We start from the raw sequence: 6863 nt of genomic DNA, 5'->3' as shown, positions 1-6863 counted from the left end.
GCCTCGTTGCTCTTCTTTGGACCTGCTCCAGCACCTCCACATCCCTCCTGAAATGAGGGGCCCAGAACTGGACACAGCACTCCAGGTGTGGCCTCACCAGTGCCAAGTACAGGGCAAGAATCGCGTCCCTGCTCCTGCTGGCCACGCTGTTCCCGACACAGGCCAGGCTGCCACTGGCCTTCTTGGCCACCTGGGCACACTGCTGGCTCGTGTTCAGCTGCTGTCACTCAGAACCCCCAGGTCCCTTTCTGCCTGGCTGCTCTCCAGCCACTCTGTCTGTGCCCAGCCTCTAGAGCCACACGGGGTTGTTGTGGTCAGAGTGCAGGACCTGGCACTTGGCCTTGTTGAACCCCATCCCCATGGATTCAGCCCATCTACCCAGCCTGGCCAGGTCACTCTGCAGAGCCCTCCTGCCCTCCAGCAGCTCGACACTCCCCCCCAGCTTGGTGTCATCTGCAAATTGCTGGTGGTAGACTTAATCTCCTCATGCAGATCACCAGTAAAGATATTAAACAGCACCCAGCACTGATCCCTGGGGACAACCACTAGTACCCAGACACCAACTGGATGCAGCACCATTCCTAACCCAACTGAGAGTGCCCCTGTCCAAGCCCTGAGCTGCAGGTTTTCCAGGACTGTTCCATGAGAGGTGACATCAAAGGCTTTGCTGAAGCCCAGGTAGACGCATCCACAGCATTCTCCTCATCCACCAAAATTGGAGCCTACAGCACCCCGTGTTCCCAGGCAGCCTCCCATCCAAGTACTAACCAGACCCAACCCTGCTTAGTTTCAGAGATCAGACAGGATTGGGCATTCTCAGGGTGATATGGCCATAGGATAAGGTTTGAAACCTTTACTGGGGACTTATGTGTAATTCTGGCACAAATACTGTGGAGATACTTTTCTGCTCATGAACAGTCCATTCAACTAGTAATGTGTTTGGTATTACAGAGGCAAATTTTGTAAAGAACATAAACGGTGTTGTGAAGTGGACTGAGAAACAAAGAAGAGCTAAATCATGTCATTAAATACTTAGCTACTACTGATGAAACACATTCTGGGGAAACACATTTTCTAGCTCTGTTTGCACTGACTTGAGTCTGAATGGACTCTGGATATGAGCAAGAGCATCTGACTTCAAGAAATCCTCAACATCATCTCCTCAGTTCCATGTCAAAATGCTACTTGTCTTGGCTTGCCCATCCATTCAATACATGTACTCAGCATCATCAAGATCAAGAATAAATTTGGTTTGTACATTTTTGTTGTGTTTCCTTTATATGTTTGCACTGCGCCATGAAAAATCATTTGTCCTCAGGGAAGGGTAAGGGCAAAACCAAAACACAATTCTGTTCTCAGCGTGACATCAGAAGAGTGCAAAAAGTCCATTGGTTTTTAAAGCTGTTCCACAAGGCACTTCCAAGCAGTCATGATATGGAAGCCTTCCTCTTGCAGAAAAATGCAGTCCTCCCAAATATACCCAGCACCCAATATTACTTAAATACATCTCACTACTGTGCCAACAGAAGGATCTAGAACTGGCATGTCTGGTGGTTTCCTTTTCAAGGCCTCAACTTATCTTCTGAACAGCTTCCTGACCCTGAGAGAGGGAAAACTGTCCCAAATGCTATTTGATACTTAGCCAAACATGCCAGCAAAAATGAAAGCAGAAGTAAACTTAAGGTCCACAAATTTGGCAATGCTGTTGGCAAATGACAATGGCTACTAAGCAAACCACAGTAAGACTAAGGAAGAACAAACCAATTTTCACTGGGTGATATTGTAGTCATAACACAGGTGCCATGAAACAACACTGGTTTTATGATATGTTCATCAAAATTGACCAAATCCATCCTCCTGCCTTGAGTCATGGCTTGTTGCTGGTCTCTGCACCACTTCAGGGCTGGATCCTCAGAAGGCAGGAGCCCTGAGAAGTTCAATAGATGGAAGAACCAAGTTTGCCCCTGGGGAGATGGTGCTGAATATGGTGCTGAAGGACACACTGGTGAGCTCCTTGCTCATTTAACAATTACTGGTTTTGGCCTGTGCCTGTTGAAAGAGCTGTACATTTCAGCAATAGGCTTGATGCCACCTGCTCTGTGCAGGGCCTGATTCTTCACAATACTTTGCTTTGTATTGTCATTTAAACATTGTGAGGAGGAGTCTTGATATTCATAGTCTTGACAACACTGCAACAAGACTGAATTGCAAGAGACCCGAAGCTCAATGGCAAATGATGACATTTATTTGAAAAGATAAAATAAATAAATAAATAGTAAAGGCTTTTGCATTCACCAGCTGTTTAGCAACTTTTTTAAAATACATTTTTACAATTGATAATCTCTGGTATTAAGGAGAGCATTTTTTTTCCATCCAAACTAAAAGACTTTTCCAGATTCTTTTCACCATGACCCAGAAGAAACTTAAGAAACACCAGAAGATACAAAAGTACTGTTGCTTCAAGCTTAACATTTTTTTGACTCTAGTAGGAGACAGAGAAGGCATTTCAGTCAAGTAGTCTTATCTAAAGAGCAGTTCAGTTTCTACAGTGCAAATACAAAATGCCTTTTCTTTCTATTTTTTAAACCAGACTTTTAATTTTGAAGAAATTTTTGAAGAACACTTGGCAGGTTTTGATATGAGAGGGTTTTCTCTCATTTTATTTCCTTTTTTCTTTATTTTCTTCCTCATCCTCTCCATGATTTTGCTGTTTCCTACAGTGTTCTCAGGTGTGTCTGCAATTCTGGATGATAAAGAATCTTTTCAAAAGGCATTTCCACATCCTAATACTTACAAGTGCAAATCAAATATCGATGAATTTAGGAGAAGTCAGCATTGTAAAAGAGTGCTTACTTAGGACACAGGCCACATGACAGATGTTCAGTGATGGGATTCTTGTGTCACAGAAATAAATCGCCCAGAAGCAGTGGATATAGAAGAAAATAAAACATGAAAGTTATCTCTGATGCCTGTTGCCAAGCAATAAAAAAACCTTGTAACTTGAGATGTGACAAGCATGTAAGTTTTTTGGCAGGCTTACCAGATGTCTTGTCTTCATGGGCAGTTCCAGTTTCTGTTTCAGTTTTGTTATTTCCTTTCTCCACGTTGTTTCTCCTGTCCTTACAAACTGAAAGTGTTGATTAGAAAAAAAAGAAGGAAAAGATTGAGTTGTCTTCTTTATTCCTCTTTAGGAAGAGTTATTTATGAATATTTTTACAGGGAAAATGTTTCCTTTATTTATGATGAAGTTAAAATATCTTCCACGTCTTCATCACTTTCTTCTCTTTTAAGGTGACAAAGGTTACGTTTTTTTCAAGACTTGAAATTTAGGGCAAATCAAGCATTTGACTGTTATTTCCTGCCTCTTCTATTCAGCAACTGAAAACGTGTTTTTGATCTTCCTGGGGTTTCGCCCTTTCTTGTCTCCAGAGAAGGACAGGTGATTTAGGAAGCTTCCAGCCTATAAGGCGATGGAATCCTGTGGTTGAGCCCTTCGTCCAAGTTCTCAGCCTGAGTAAAGTTGACCATGTATTTCCCACATGCACAGTGAATGAAATGTTTTCAAAAGCTACAACCCCAAGACAGAACGATCCTCCTCAGTAGATGTGTTACAGTGAATGCCAACATAGATTTTCTTTTTTCCTTCCATAACACATTTTTTATTTGGATACACGTGTATGTGTTGATCCACCACAAAAAGGGGCAAGGTATCTTTTCTGAATCTAAGCAGAATTATGCCTTGTCACTTGTCCTTCTCTTTCTTTTGAAGGGGGCTTTTCTTTATGGACAGTCATTTGAAGAAGCTCAGTTCCTATACCAAATAATAATAAAGGGAAGGCTTAGGATACTTTTCAATTTGTGCAGGAAACAGAGAAAGTAAATTCTCTTCTAGTCTGATGGGCACAACAGACAATTAAATTGGTCTCTCTGTTGTGCACTAATGAGGCTGCAAAACATTATTTTCTTTCTTTTCTCCTTAAAACATGTAAAAGAGATTTTTATTCTTTCTCTAAATTTCTGGAAGACACTCTAATTGGATGTCAGGAAGAGGGATAATGAGATATTTCTTCTTATTGCAAGAAAGTAGGGTGGGATACTCTTTTTTTCCCTCAGTAGTTGCTTTATTTTTTCCATCAAAGCACACATCTGATAGATATGATCATTTCAGAGAAACCTGTTGCCTTTTAGTGGAAGAGGAAAGAAGGGGATGTCCTTTCTAAAAAGGAAAGACTAAAATGTTTTCATAATAATCCTTTTTTACTGGTTCATTTTAATGAGGAAACAGGATGATGAGAGGAAAAAATATGGCTTTCCACTTCAACAAGATATGGCAACCTTATTTCCCCAGTCTGCTTTAGTAAGAGTGAAAGTACCATTGAAAACATGAAATTTAATGAAGTGCGAATTCAAAACTGGACGCCTTTCTGACCAGAGGAGAAACGTGTTGTACAAACCAAACCAACCAAAAAAAAAAAAAAAAAAAAAGGTCAGCAAAGAACTCATAAATCTCAACAAGAATAAAACTATTACTTCTGTGGGAAGGAGTAATATCTGTTTCTTTTTCTTTCCTTTCTTGTGTTTCACTGTTCTCACCTCCCAAAGTACTCCTTCCTCATTTCTTTCTCCCATTGCTTATAGGTGCCACAAACTCCAGGTGTCGTACTCTTCATAGGTTGTTAGACTGAGTGTCCTTCACTGTAGCTGAAGAACATGGGCACACAGTTAATTAAGAAGCCTTCTCAGAGATCTAAGAACAGCATTTGAATAGTTTTAGTCACTAATTCCAAGCCCTTGAACCACACAGTCTGTATATATTAGAAGGGAAAGGAGATTTGCCTTGCATTTTTATTAGTCCACTCTACCAGCCGCTACTGGCCCAGGGGATCATCAGAAATTCCCTATAAGGGTGACATATAAATTAAATCTGAGGACGTGAAGTACATTTTTCCCCCAAAGAAACCTACTAGATTTGAACAGTGCAAGTGGAGATTAACAACAGATTGGAAAACCATCTCAGCAACCCAATTTAATTCTAAACTCAGAGACCTTAGCTCATAAAAGAGGTAATTGACAAGCACTTAGGATGATAGCTAACACTGTTACTAGCAATTATGATTTGATGGAAAATAAATCATAAGGGCAAGTATCTATAAATAAACACCCACAAAGCAGTCCAAGTAGCATTTCACAATACCTCCAAGTCAGAAAGACAGGAAACAGTGCTGGCTAGAGAACACCATGAACTCTTTGCAAGGAAGCCTTCTCATTGCTTTCAAAAATTTAAAACCACACATGAAACAGATGAAATTGCATTTGGCTCTGAATTGAATATTCAGAATATCAGTTTCTCAAAAGCAAACCTTTTCAAATATAAATGCTTCATAAAAATAAAGCTCAGGCAGCAACAACTTATACATGATTCTGGCATTTTTTGTAATATTGCTGAAGCATGCAGCCCCATCACACACTTGCCTCCATCATGATGCAATAGTGTAAAATAAACAGAAAGAAAGCCCCAACTCCAAAAAGCTGGCTGTGCAAACAAAAATTGTGAAGTATTTACCTTAAAGGTTTACATTCTCTAGGGATTAAGTTTTCAGAAAAATGGAGTCTTTTTTTATAAAATAGGTTGGGGTGAAAGATACACTGAAACTACAGAAACAAAAGGAGAAAAAATATGTCTCAAAGAGAAAGTAACTTCTAGTTTTAGAAATTTGGGACCACCTATTTTGAGCTGGTTGGTTAGATCTACTCTCAACATTGTTACTAAGAAAAGACATAAAGCTATTGCAGTTCAGTCATTTTTGCCACATGAACAATGCTGCTGCCAGCTGGTGCTCCCACTAGAAGAAAACACCTCTTTCAAAGGCCGTAGTTCAAGCAAACTTTAGTTCTGTAACCATACTTTGTTTGAATAAAAAATATCAATGTTGGGGTTTTTTTTCTTTTAAATTTAAAGTAATCTTTCAAATATACTTCTTATACAGCATTTATTGTGGAGATTTTTGGAACAAAAATAATTGCCCTGACTTGATGTACAGTGAAAAGAATTTTTGCCTTTCCCCATTATAATGTTACCAGAGCTGGAGGCAAAAGCTTGGTCTAAAGATGTGTCTGTCCTGCTGCTGACAGACAAAAAGTATTGTCAGTATAGCACACTGCTGTCCACTTTGCATTAAAACCACAGTGTCACCAAGTCAAAAAGTCCACACATCTCTTGGGTATGCCTGGAATATGTGGGGCATGGAGGCTCCTCCATGTGACAGGAATTTGGAGTTGGCCCATACCATATCACTCACCTCCCTTACTGGCAGGTGGTTAGGGAAACTTTAGACAGTTTTTAAATTGATGTGTAAGCTCTTCTAAAACAGGCTTATGATGTTTACAGAGGAACAAATTATCAATGAGTTTTCACTACCTTCATTAATATTAGCAACTGGAAATGGAGATGGTAGATATCTTTCAGAGACTTTGCTACAGAAAGTTATAGGAGCTTATAGAAAATACAAGAATTACACTTCCAAAATGCTTTACAACCCACAATGAAAGCTCACTGCTGATTTTGTTAAAGAAATAAAGACTATGCTTCCTGTCAGTTTCAGTGGAGGAACAACAGAGGAAAAAAAAAGGAAGACAAAAGCACTGTTTTGCATTTTGCAGAGAAACCCATCAACAGCTCTACAGATTCTTATTTGTTGCTATTTCAGCTGCTAATATTTGGTATTTGGAGAAACTCCACCAAGTTCAGAGACACCAATCCAATTTAAACCTGTGGAGCATCTGGCCCTCCTCTGTGTGTGATTATGCTTGCTGTAAATGAAGTTGTTACTAAGAATACTCAGAAAGAAGGAGTTAGCAAAAGA

General features: G+C 39.9%; 1 pseudogene; it reads right to left on the bottom strand.

The window, feature by feature from the left end:
- Positions 1–719: 719 nt before the first annotated feature.
- Positions 720–838, bottom strand: LOC114057138 (annotated as a pseudogene).
- Positions 839–6863: the final 6025 nt, after the last annotated feature.

This window comes from Empidonax traillii, unplaced genomic scaffold (genome assembly GCF_003031625.1).
Source record: "Empidonax traillii isolate 1590-97213 ecotype Southwest subspecies unplaced genomic scaffold, ASM303162v1 scaffold116:size1738432, whole genome shotgun sequence".
NCBI classification, from domain to species: Eukaryota; Metazoa; Chordata; class Aves; order Passeriformes; family Tyrannidae; genus Empidonax; species Empidonax traillii.
This window is presented reverse-complemented; position numbering and strand designations above follow the sequence as displayed.